Raw genomic sequence first — 13,203 nt, forward strand, 5'->3', positions numbered from 1 at the left:
AGCGCGTTTCGTCTTCTTAGCTTCTTTTTGTCTTTTCTTTTTTTTTTTTTTTGTCTTTAACCAAAGGTCATATTTTATATAGATCTAGATCTACAAATCTCAACAGCAACAACGCCAAAGAAATTGTCCCCTGTATTACTTTCCTAAAGTGTACATGATCATGAAACCAGCACGAATAGATCCAGATCTAGCCGTTTTAGTAATTTATTTGTTCGAAAAAGCTTTATAGAGTCTATTATTATTATTTCCCCGAGCAACTCTGCTGAGTATTGTTTCGTGCTACGAAATAATTTTGCCTAGATTCTAGATGTTTTTAGAAACATCTAAACCCTTAAAAACTTACTCATTTATGCCTCGAAACGAAGAAACGACTCGAGGTAAACGATTTCGTGTCAAGAACTTGGAAAACTAGCAGGAGGATCATCGACTCTCGAGGCCTAGATCTATCAGTTGGTGGCAGGGATGTGTGGTAAGTAGATATCTAGATCTAGTTTAGTGAAAGGTAGATCTAAAGGTTTCTAGTCTAGAATCTAGGTCTTGTTCTAACAGAGGCTGATTTCAAGATTTTAAAAGATATCTTGGACCAAAAAAATGATGCCCACTTTGTTACACTTGTATTGTTATGAAATTGAATGAAATGCAAGAGTTCGCAAGTGAGTTGGTTTGTTTGTGTCACCAACAGTCATCACCCATGACTCATGATTCGTGAGTTAAAAAAAAGGCTGATCTGTGACATAAATGCTTTTTATTTTTTGACTAAGAAATCTAATATCTATCTAGACTAGATTTTTCTAGATCTAGACTCTAGATATAGAAATCTAGATCTAGACTCTAGATCTAGATCTAGATATAGATCTAGATTCTGGATATAGATCTAGATCTAGATATCTAGATCTAGATCTAGATTCTAGATCTAGATCTAAATCTAGATATATCTAGACTCTAGATTCTAGTTTGTGCCTGAAAAACTGGAACTTCCTAGACTAAAAAATCTACATCTATTGATCTAAATTCTCTAGTTCTAGATCTAGACTAGATCTAGATATATCTAGATCTAGATCTAGATTCTAGAGATATCATTAGATCTAGGCCCAGGCTACATTTTTTTTTAAAAAGCAAGTGACAAGTGGCTATTCTCCGGCGTCACGCCGTTCAATAGATCGATGGCTATTTTCGGCCGTCATGTATAGTTGCACATATATATTTGCTCCTCCATAGCTTTCCTTCTCCCCTGTAGATCTAATGAGTGCTACAATGACGCGTCTCAGTTCCAGCAGTGTGTGGATCACTTTGTGTGGGGACAAGCCTGCGTGGGCCCGTGTAACCTGTCATTCTCGGTGATGATTCGGGTGCTGTTTTCCATCATCATTTGCATAGGGCTAGTTGTTTAATAAAAGTGGAGGTTTTACGGCGCTCGCAACTGCATAAAGGTCATATATGAGCAGCAAGGGGTGGATATTATAATCAACAGAGAAGTCCTTACAAGGGATCAGGCTTACTCTGCTCACCTCTCAAGCTTTAACAGCACAAAGTCTGCTTTGACTATCAAGGCACCCCGGAAATAGCGGGTCACGAGAGTGTGACAATCATACAAAAGAAGTAGAGGAAAATGATGATAGATATTATAGTAAGGATTAGGAAAGAAAAAGCAGCAGTTCCCTGTTGCAGTTCAAGCGCAATTATGAGCATGACATTGATAAATCAGAATTTACAATTCTACTGTGCATGTTAATGTCCTCCCTTTGGGAATGGCTTAAAGACACTTCAGTCGGTAGCACCGCCTCGGGTGTTTATCTAAGGGCAGTTTGAATTTAACACGACTGAGAATAAATTTCAATTTTTGAGTACATGTTATCTGTGCTCAGCTGCACCTTACTATAAAAATATATACTTGAATATACTCATAAATTTTTTTTTTCAAACTGTCTAAGACGGCGACCTATTTTCAAGGAAAAAACTGGTTGTCTTAGACCGATACACGTCTTGGTTTTATGTTTTAGTAGAGGTTTTACGGCGCTTGCAACTGCATAAAAGGTCATGAGCACCAAACAGACGTCTAAGACAGGGTCATTATTATAATTACATATATATATAAGAGAACACAAGGTGGGAAGTGGTTGTTTGTACAGGTTTGTCTTGGATAGGTGGTTGTTAGAGCAGGTTGGACTGTACTTCTGTGTAAGTCACTCTACCTTTCTTCTATGTCATGGTCACACACACACACATGGGACATTTATGTGCATAAATCTGTGCCTGGGGGGGTTCACTCCGTATAATTTAGCAAAATTTGATGATTTTGTTCATAATTTCTGATTATTTTCCTTTTTCATTCTTTGTTAAAATTAACAGAATCGCATAATTTCACTTTTTTGGGCTTAGTTTGCATCATAATTTCAGAATGTTTTGCATAAAACCGCGGGGACAGATAAATATACTGGCACAGACATACAAACATACTTGATACATCTTTACTTTTACTTTACTTTTCCGATCCAGCGGCCATTTGGGTTCTAGCCCTTCGGTCTGTCGATATGGCAAAGAATTGACAGGTTTTAATCAGCTGTGCTTTGTCGCTGTATAGAGTGTTTCCGATGTCTGGGGAGGCAGGTAGGTAGGTGCTACGCAGATCACAAAGTGCTGGGCAGTTAAAGAGGTGGTGTGGTACCGTTTCATCCTGGCAGTCGCACAACGGACAGTCGGGTGGGGTATCCTTGCGGATCCTATTAAGGTAGGAATTTAGTGGTATGTGTTGTGTTCGCAGGCGAAATATTGTGACTTGTTCTTTTCTACTCAGGGAATTTATTGCATCTTTAGAGTTGGGGGCTGTCATGTGTGCAAATACAGTTCTTCCAGTTTTGCCCATTGCCCATCCATTCAGCCACTGTTCCCTGGTGTTGCATTTGATGATGTTCTTGGCTGTCTGTTGTGATACTGGGTTGTGTGGTTGTGTTTGTGTTGCTCCCTTCTTGGCAAGGGTGTCTGCTCTGTCGTTTCCTAGGATGTTGCTGTGGCCAGCTGTCCACTGTAGTGTCAGGTCGACGGCATAGGTCTGTATGAACGTATTGATTGTTTGAGCCACGGATAGGCAGGCTGGGCTTTCGAAATTCTTGTTTTCCAAGGCTTGGAGTACTGACTTTCCGTCTGTGAAGATTATGGTGTTCTTGATTTTGTTTGGATGTATTATGAAAATGTTGGTCAGGTGGAGGATTGCTGCTTCAATGGCGATTGCCTCAGCCTCGTAATTTGTACAAGAAGTACCACATGCGTCAAATAGCTCTTCACATGTTTTGTCAGGATGTTCAGTTCTTACCCCAAAGCCTGCGTTTATAGTTCCCTTGAAGGCTGACCCGTCTGTATAAATATGAATTGAATCACTAGGGTAGGAGTCAATTGTCTTCAGAGCTGTTGTCTTCAGTTCTACTGGGTCACATTCCTTTTTCACTGTCTCTTTTATGAGGGAGGTTTTGATGTTGGCATTCTTGATGTTAGTGTTTGGGGGGAGTTCTGGTCTTAAAGGTTTCAGCATTTCTCTGTTACATGGAAGATGGTGTTTTTCTGCTAGTTCAGTGGCTGTGTCAAGTATTGATCTTCCAAGAATTCGTTTCTTTGGTTGTCTCTGTTCAATTATTTTCCTGTTTGGGTGGTTTTTCTCCAGTCTTCTGTAGCGCTCACTCATCTCTACAACTGCTGCCTCTCTCCGCAAGTCCAAGGGTTCCAGGTTCGTATGGGTTTCACAAGCTGCAGTTGGAGTGGATCTCAAAGCTCCGGAGATAAATCGTACAGCTTGATTTTGAATTTTGTCAAGAGACCTCTGAGTTGGTTTGCTGCAGATTGTCTGTAAGGTTAGGTTATATTCCATGGCAGATCGTACATAGCCAACATATAGCTGTCTGAGTGCATCCTTGTCCGCTCCCCATGAAGTGCTAGCCAGTCGTCTGAGAAGGTTAAGTCTCTTGTTGGCCTTCGTCTTCAGGTTCCAGATATGGTTTTTGCATGAAAACTGTCTGTCCAGCTCGATCCCAAGGTAGGTCGGGTTTTCAACTTTTTCTAGTTTGTTTCCTGCAAGTAAGATGGTGAGATTTTGCTTTGCAACTTTGTGGCTTTTTGTAAAGACGGTGTAGATTGTCTTGGTACAATTTGCTTTTAGTTTCCACTTGCAGCAGTAGTTGTTGAATCTATCTAGATCCTCATTTATAAGCCATGCACTGATGCCAGCTTGTTTACTTGTATGTCAGGTGGCTAGGTCGTCGGCATATAGGGCCTTCTCTGATTTCAGTGTCTCAGGCAGGTCGTTGATGAAAACAAGGAAAAGTGTGCAGCTCAGAGAGGAACCCTGGGGTAGGCCCTCCTCCAGTACAGCTTTGGATGACACACCATTGTTAATCCTGGTCTGGATTGTCCTGTCTGTAAGGAAGGTCTTCACCCATCTGTAGAGTTTCCCGTGGATTCCTGTCTGTGTCATCTCCATACCCTGTCGTATGCTTGCTGGAGATCAACGAATACTGCAACTGTGTGCTTCTTTTCCTGGAAGCCATCAAGGACTTTCTGACTGAGCCTGAAGAGCTGGTCATCTGTTCGTTGGCCCGCACGAAATCCTGCTTGGTTGCTGTCCAGGGCACCGGTTGTTTCCAACCACCAGTATAGGCGGTGGTTGACCATTCTCTCTGCCAATTTCCCGATGCATGAGGTGAGTGAAATGGGTCGATAGTTTTTCATTTCTTCAGCAGGTTTTCCTTTATTGAGAATGGGTGTGATGATGTCGTTTTTCCATGCTCTGGGGATGGTGTTTTCATTCCACGTCTTGTTGATCAGCTGGAGAATATAACCCTTACCAACGGGACTGAGGTTGACAAGCATTTCATTGTGAATCTTATCTGGTCCTGGGGATTTGCGGGGCTTCAGTTTCTTCATTGCCCTGTTGAGCTCAGTGAGTGTGAAGTCATCTTCAAAGAGAGAGATGCTTGCATTTGGCGCATGCTCTTTCTCGTTCAGTCTTTTCAGACAGTCTCTAAGTTGGTCAGTGTGGGGTTTAGCTTTGTTTATAGAAGCAAAGAACTTGTTGAAGGTTTCTGCCTTTTTTTGGTCTTCTACGATGGTGCCTTCTTCTGTGTCCATGGGTTCTGGTCTTCTACGATGGTGCCTTCCTCTGTGTCCATGGGTTTTGGTCTTCTACGATGGTGCCTTCTTCTGTGTCCATGGGTTTTGGTCTTCTACGATGGTGCCTTCTTCTGTGTCCATGGGTTTTGGGTTGTTTCGGCGCTTTTCTCCACACAAGTTGGAGAGAAGTGACCATGCTTTGGCTCCGTTTCTACGTAGGTCAAGAACTGCAACTGTGGTGTTCCATTTGTTTCTTTTGGCTAAGAGGGTTGTCTGTTTGACCTTAGCTGAGGCTTTTTTGTAGTTAATTTTGTTTCCTGTTGTAGGATTGCTTTCAAGAGTTATTCGGGCATTTTCTCTATCTTGGACTGCTTGTTCGATGTTCTTGTTCCAGAAAGGCTTGTACTTTTTCCTGCAACCCCTAGGGATGCAGAGAGCCGCAGCCTTGAGCAGGGAGTCTGCTATTGCGCCACAGAAGACATCAACAGAGGGGTTTGGTGTAATATCTTCTAGGAGCTTTTCTGTTGTTGTCTTGTAGAGTTCCCAGTTCGCCTTTTTAAAATTCCACTTGGTCTTTTGTACAAAGTGACTTTGGCTTGGGGTCGACACCGAAGTCATGATGGGTCTGTGGTCGCTACCTATGCCGTCAAGGACTTCTGTGGTGTGTCTTTGGAAGAGGTCGGATGAAAGGATGGTCAAATCAGGCCTGCTGAGTGTGTTGTGAGCCCTGTGTAAAAGGGTAGGGGTAGATTTCTTGTCTTGGAGAACAAGGTTTGTTGTGCCACAGAGTTCCTCTATGGCCATTCCGGTTTTGTTGTATATTCTGTATCCCCACTGAGGAGAGTGGCCATTAAAGTCACCCGCAACTATTGTCTTGGTGTATATCGATTCTTGAAGAAATGAAAAAGAGCAGTCATTTCCTGGGGGGCTGTAGATGTTAAAGATTGTAAATTTGCAACCTGCATACCAAATTGTAGCTTTTTGGGTGTCTGTTCTTGTGTCAGTTGTGATGTTCTCAACTTTTCCTTGTATGTCATTTCTGATGTAGGTGATTACACCCTGGCAGTCAGGGCATGTGCAGGTATAATGGGTGTAACCTGGGATATAGGGGTCTGTGTTACGGTGAATAGTTTCTTGTATTAGGGCAACGTGGATTTTTCTTGAGTCCAAAAGGTGAGAAATTTCTATTTTCTTGTTTGCGAGGCCACAAACGTTGACCTGGAGTAGTCGAAACCGTTCTGTTTTCCCAGTAGCTAACTTTTCACCAGCAGCCTGGAGAGGCACTGCATGGTAGTAATAACAGTATACTCTCATGACCACTGTCATGTTTACTCACACATGCACATTAACATACACAGACACATACTTGTACCACCATACATACTCTCAATCTCTTCTTTACTCACTCATGCACGCTTTGCCAACAAACTAGCTCGTCGATAACTATCTACCAACTCAATGTCCTTTCATCATCATCATTTCCATTCTCTCTCGACATCAGGGTATAAGCCACGAATAAACGCTTTCCACCTTTCCGTATCCTGGGCTAGCCTTTGATATTATTCCATGTCTTCCCTCTTTTCTGTAAATACATCATTCTCTGTGATGGTCTTCACCTTGATCTCTTCCCCTGTGGGCTCTTATCCAACAGTGTCCATTAGAGAAATTAAATGTTTCATCAGTGTGGGTGGTTGGCGGGTGCTCTGGTGTGGTTTGCGTCTTATTTCCTAGTTAAAGATGAATAACTTCCTTCAGTGATGTTAGTATACTTGCTCTTTATTAAGATTCAAAGGGTGAAATCCTTTTCCACAACATGACAAATATTCAACATGTCAATTTGAACTAAAAGGTACGAACAATGAGAATGGATGTAATGACGATTACTAATAGGGCTGAAATTATCTTACTATTAATTAAACTAATGAGCTTCAAAGAGACCTTCATGGTCCCATCCATAGGATGATGTTATTGTGACACTTCGGTCCCTTGATCCTTACACACACCTATTCTTAGTTAAACATGGATACAAGCATCATGTATGAAAGACGATTACAGTGCGAATGGATGTGTATTGTTCCCTTCCCCCCTAAGTTCAAATGTTATGGGATGTGTATGGTTGGAGTGAGTGGAAAAGGATGATGGACAATCTGAGGAAGGTTGAGAGATGAGTTAATTTAATATCTATCTGTATCCCCCTACCCCAGGGAAAAGTTTTATAGGGTACGTTTAAAACTGATGGCTCAGATGATCCGTCAATGGAAAGGGAAATAAATGAAATGAAATATTAAGAAGCAAAAAAAATATTGAAAGGTGACAGATGAGTTAATATCTATCTATTTCCTATCAAACATCTATCGTCCTTTTCTCCCATATGACCTTAAGCAGTTGCGAGCGCCGTAAAACCTCTACTAAAACTAAAACTTTTTCTTCAGCCGAGTGCCCATTCTTTGGTTCAGCATTCTCTGCAGGGTTGGGTTGATTTAAATCAGTTGATTTTTTAAATTCAAATCAACTTGATTTTTAAAATAAAAATCTGTGATTTAAATCACTTTTTAAAAAATGTATTTTTATTCAGTTTTTACATATTTCTACATTCAGAATTCCTTTCCTTTGGTTTCCAAAAACCGAAAAAAGGTTTACTAGACTAATATAATCATGCTTAAAAGTCTGCTTCCCCCCTTTCACTGTAAAATAGTACAGTATTCAATTTACTTTTTTTTCCATAAAAAATCAAAGCTGGGTTGATTTAAATCCGTTGATTTTTAAAATTTTAATCAACTTGATTTTTAAAATAAAAACCAGTGATTTCAATCACTTTATAAAAAATGTATTCAGTTTTTACATATTTAAACATTCAGAATTCCTTTCTTTGGTTTTATTAAACAGATATAAGGTTTAGTAGACTAATATAATCATGCTGAAAAGTCTGCTTTCCCCCCGTCTCTAAAAAAATACAGTATTCTATTTACTTTTTTTTCATAATTAAAAACCAGGGTTGGGTTGATTTAAATCAGTTCGATTTAAATCAGTTGATTTTTAAAAAATTTAAATCGGCTTGATTTTAAAAATAAAACTCAGTGATTTAAATCATTTTTTTTTAACATGTATTTTGTTTTTACATCTTTAAACATTCAGAATTCCTTTCCTTGGTTTTATAAAACACCTTTTTTCCAAACAAATTGTAAGATCACGCAGCGGCAGATATGTACCTCCACAAACAAAGAAAGAAAGATATAAAAGAAGTTTTTTACCATCTAGCATAAGGCTTTTGTCAGAATGAGCATAGATGTGTGTTGCTCTTAGAGTTTGTATCTGTATATAACTCCAAATGTCTAGTATTTAAATTCCTGCATGTGGTTGAATGATGCATTTGATATGTACATTAATTTTGTCAGCTTTACTTCTCCTTTCATATTGAATTTTAATGAGAGTAATATATATATATGATTTAAATTTTTATTTAATTTATGTATACCTGCATGCGTTTTTACGGTCTTGTACAGCCAAGGAAAATTTCCCTCTGGGATAATAAAGTACTATCTTATCTTATCTTCTTATCTTAAAACAATAAGGTTTAGTAGACTAACATAATCATGCTTAAAAGTCTTCCCCCCTGTCACTGTAAGTAGTAAAATAATACAGTATTCAATTTACTTTTTTTTTTTTCATAATTGAAATTAGCATTTTCTTTTTCTTGTTAGACAAACACAAGCGCGCGCGCACACACACACACATTGTAATAAAATGCAAGTTTCTCTATGCATGAATACCCCCCCCAAAAAAAATCAAAAAATCCGATTTAAATAGAAAAAATCTATTTTTAAAATTTTTATTTAAAAAATCAAAAAAATCACCAACCCTGATTCTCTGTCAGATGTTGAAATCATTTTTTTTTTTTATTAAAAGAGTACGAGTCAAAATGTGAGTGCTGTTGACATGACCTTCCGCATGTTATGATGTTTGAAGGACTTGTGATAAGTCAAGGAGCTCAGCTGTACAGCTGGCCACATGCTGTGAAGAGAGAAGATAGAGTGAATTATCTACTTTAAATCTCTCGAACTATGATAGTAGTAATTAGTTCTACTTAAATATCAGTATCCGTATTATCTAATTATGATAATGGTACGTACTGAGCTGATACTTAAAGAAAAAGTACGTAAAGTTGAAATATTGCCCTTTCCATATATATATGGGGTTTTTGTATGGTATCTCTGTTCAGTTTTTATGTTATTATTATTATTGTTTTACTCTTGCCGACACTTTGGAAACTGTTGCATCCGAATACAGTTGACTCCGCTTGTGTTGAACTCGCCTGAGTTGATCTTCATTTAAGTTGATCTTTTTCTCGGGTACCAGCACCTCCTTTTCTTTACAAGTCCCAATGGTTAAGTTGAACTTGGGATGAGTTCATCTCTTTCTTCACTCCCCCGATGACATTAATTGGTCCATAGTCGACCGAACTTCAGTACAAGTCCGTCCTTCTGATTGAGTTGAGTGGGTGGTTGACGGTGTTCTGATATGCTTTGCTCTTTCATTCCAATTGAACATCTATCATCCTTATCTCTCCTCCTTCTCCTCCTTTTAAAAAAAAATGTTATTCTCTTGTAAAATCTCTCATCTTCTCCATCAGTGGTGTAATGGTTAGTCTGTTCGCTGTCATGAATTATAATGCGTGGGTGGTTGGCGGGTGCTCTGGTGTGGTTTGCTCCTTCTTTCCTCTCAAACATCTATCATCTTTATCTCCCCTCCTTCTTTTTTGTGTTTGTTACTCCCTTGTAACACCTCTAATCTTCGGCTCTTATATGACCTTATTGTGTTGAAAGTGCCGTAAATCTCTTACTAAAACTAAAAGACTGTCAAAGCAGCCCGCCTCCTAAATGATGTCAACGACAAGGGAAAAAAACAAAGATGAAGTCAAGATACACCCCTTTTACATGTATGTATATAAGTACAATGAATACATAAATATTTACAATTTTAAAAATCCAGTTTCAGTACTATATAGGAATCCATTCTAAGAATATCAAAGACGTTCATAACAGTATGTGACACAACTTTTTGAATATTTAATAATTTTGATCAAACTCGTCACATATGAACCTAAAACGCCACCGCTTCTTCACTTTAATTTAAGAGCTTTGCAATTAATTTGATCGTTGCCAACGAGGAAGCTAAATAGAAGAGGTGTGCCTGTCTGGTGTGTGTCCGTTTGAGGAAGGTTTATTCAGATAAGAAGAGGGGGCTCCATCCACTTTGGGTTTTTTCTTAAATGTTATGATACTTCAGCGCACACTTGACTGCGAGACTGCCTAAGAGCGAGAATGCGTTGTGTGGAGAGAGAGAGAGAGAGAGAAAGAGAGAGAGAGAGAGAGAGAGAGAGAGAAATAAAGAGAGAAAGAAAGAGAAAGAGAGAGAGTGTGTGTGTGTGTGTGTGTGTGTGTGTCTAAAACATAAAACTCTGAGAGAGAGAGAGAGAGAGAGAGAAAGAAAGAGAGAAAGAAAAGAAATTGTGTGTGTGTGTGTGTGTGTGTGTGTGTGTGTGTGTGTGTGTGTGTGTGTGTGTGTGTGTGTGTGTGTGTGTGTGTGTGTGTGTGTGTGTGTGTGTGGAGGAGCTGGAGGAGGGGGAGGGGGGTAATTATCATTATCTTTAACCAATAAAAACGAAAGTGCACCCCAAGTGAACGCGCGCATATAGCGGTGTGCAAATTTTCTAGGGAAAAAAACAAAGAGGTTATGCTATTTCTATGTATAACCTATTTGGGAAAGAACACACCACGGGGAAGGCGACCTACAGAAAAACAGACTCGTGCTGGGTCGTGGATGTCGAGCTACAACTTGTTGTCGTGAGCTGAACGTGGTATATTAAGCCTGGTGCACACAGTCTGACAAATCGTTCGATGGCTCGACCTTTGGTCTGACTGAATGAATGTATTGTTACTCCCTCAGAGTACCAATGGTTGTTTTGTTTTAGTAGAGGTTTTACGGTGCTCGCAACTGCATACGGTCATATGAGCGCCAGAAATTAGAGGTGTTACAAGAAAGTAACATACACAAAAAAGAAGGAGGGGAGATAAAGATAAAGACGATAGATGTTTGATAGGAAAGAAGAAGCAAACCACACCAGAACACCTGCCAACCACCCACACGAATGGTTGGCAGGAAATCAGGTCTGCTTTATTGTAAGGGTTCCGTCTGTTTGTTTGTTTGTTTGTGTGTTTGTTCATTTAGTGCTGGGAAAAGGTAAGACAGACAGACGGAAAAAAACAGAGGGAAAGTAAAGAAGTAGGACCTACCATGAGTGACACCCTCCAACCACCCGCTAGGGATTCCATAAAACTCTTACTTAACCCTATCCGTACGCCCTGGGGTCATTTTGTACCCCCGGGGTTGTATTCTCACAATTTAAGAATAGGCTACTTCTAGTGCGTAGATCTCTTTGAAACTTTCAGTATTTCTCAAAAAATCGTTTTGACAGACTGCTTTGCAAATCGTGCGGATCGGATTAACGGGGAAATTTCATCTTTGGAAAGTGGTGGCACAGAGTTCCCTACGTCGTATGGATACGATAGTAAAACACGACGTACGGATAGGGTTAAGTGGTGGCACAGAGTTCCCCACGTCGTATGGACACGGTAGTAAAACACGACGTACGGAGAGGGTTAAATTGTGGCACAGAGTTCCCCACGTCGTATGGATACGGTAGTAAAACACGACGTACGGATAGGGTTAAACCATAAACTCACCCACAGTACGCTTCCCAAGAATAACAAAGTTCTATCTGCTCCGTACCTAGTTTTGGAAAATTTGACGTCAAACATTTGACATTATCATCATGTCAAACTGTTTCAAATGCAATTCTTTGAATAATATCTTGATAGCGACTCCGAACAATCTTACGATTTTGGTTGAGCAGTTAGAACATGGTTTCTGACCTCATGGTCTCAGTGACTCAAAACGGCCAAAAATGTCAGATACAATTTAGTAGTAGAGGTGGCGTCGGTGGCCTAGTGGTTAGGCTACCGGACTCGTAATCGTGAGATTGCGGGTTCGGGGGTTCGAGCCTCAGCTCAGTCCGAGGTTGTGTCCCTGAGAAAGACACTTTACACGGATTTCCCACTTGGCTCGGTCCTTTCGGAGATGGACGTTAAACTCAGAGTCGGAAGTCCCGCCTCTTAAATTACCTTATGCGTTAAACCTGTACCGTTTAACCCTTTTTTCCAACTTTGTAGTGGGTGGTTGGCTGGTGCTCTGATGTGGTTTGCTCCTTCTTTCCTATAAAAAAAAATATATCGTCCTTGTCTCCCCCTCCTTCTTTTTTGTGTTTGTTACTCTCTTGTAACACCTCTAATCTTCGGCACTTATATGACCTTATTGTGTTGTAAGTGCCGTAAAACTCTTACTAAAACTAAAACAACTTTGTAATAATTCTATAAGACAGTAAGTTGCCGATACAGTACAGTGGAGCCGACAGTACAGCGTACTGTCCTCAGAGAAATTCGCGCCCGCAACCCGCAAGTGAATTCGCGAATTTCAACCCTTTCCCCAGGAAAATAATAATAAAATTTCTATAAAAACACCGAAATTTTCTTCCACAACTAAAAATAACAACGCCAAGTGGGACAATTGGCCCCTTTGCACTATGGGGTGCCCGCCGCCGCCCAGTGACCCGGACCGGGTCAGGTCGGGTCGGGATGATCGCCCGACTCGTCGCCTGAAAAAAACTTGTTTGTTTTGAAACAACGAGTGGGGCGTGATCGACTTGTGCCACGATGGCCGCTTTGCACCATCAATCTGGCGAGCAAACCGACCCGACCCAACCCCCCAATAGTCTTGTTTGAACTGAATCATCTCCTAGTCTAACTAGATCTAGATCTAGATCTTGATCTAGGGTAAAATCGTAAACACGGTCGTCTGATTTCTTAGCTTGCTTGGTTCCGTAGCACCAGGTAGATACATCTAGATCTAGAATAAACATTTGTGAAAGACTGTAAATCTTAAGCTAGGAGGAGGCTAGATCTAGACAAGGATCGATTCCTCCGGAAAACCCCTAAAGGGGACGTTCAAATAAATATAATAATCTTGCGCCTGGAAAAAAAGGAGTGTGGG

The 13,203-nt window shown here is 40.2% G+C and overlaps 1 protein-coding gene across 1 annotated transcript in view; it reads left to right on the plus strand.

Annotated features, from left to right (window-relative positions):
- Positions 1 to 328: 328 nt before the first annotated feature.
- The window catches only part of LOC101851273 (sphingomyelin phosphodiesterase), a gene marked incomplete in the record, with an annotated part of 53,484 nt that continues 40,609 nt past the window's right edge, over positions 329 to 13,203 (plus strand). Inside the window, 1 exon segment of the mRNA XM_005101206.3 lies at positions 329 to 469.

This window comes from Aplysia californica, unplaced genomic scaffold (genome assembly GCF_000002075.1).
Source record: "Aplysia californica isolate F4 #8 unplaced genomic scaffold, AplCal3.0 scaffold00273, whole genome shotgun sequence".
NCBI lineage: Eukaryota > Metazoa > Mollusca > Gastropoda > Aplysiida > Aplysiidae > Aplysia > Aplysia californica.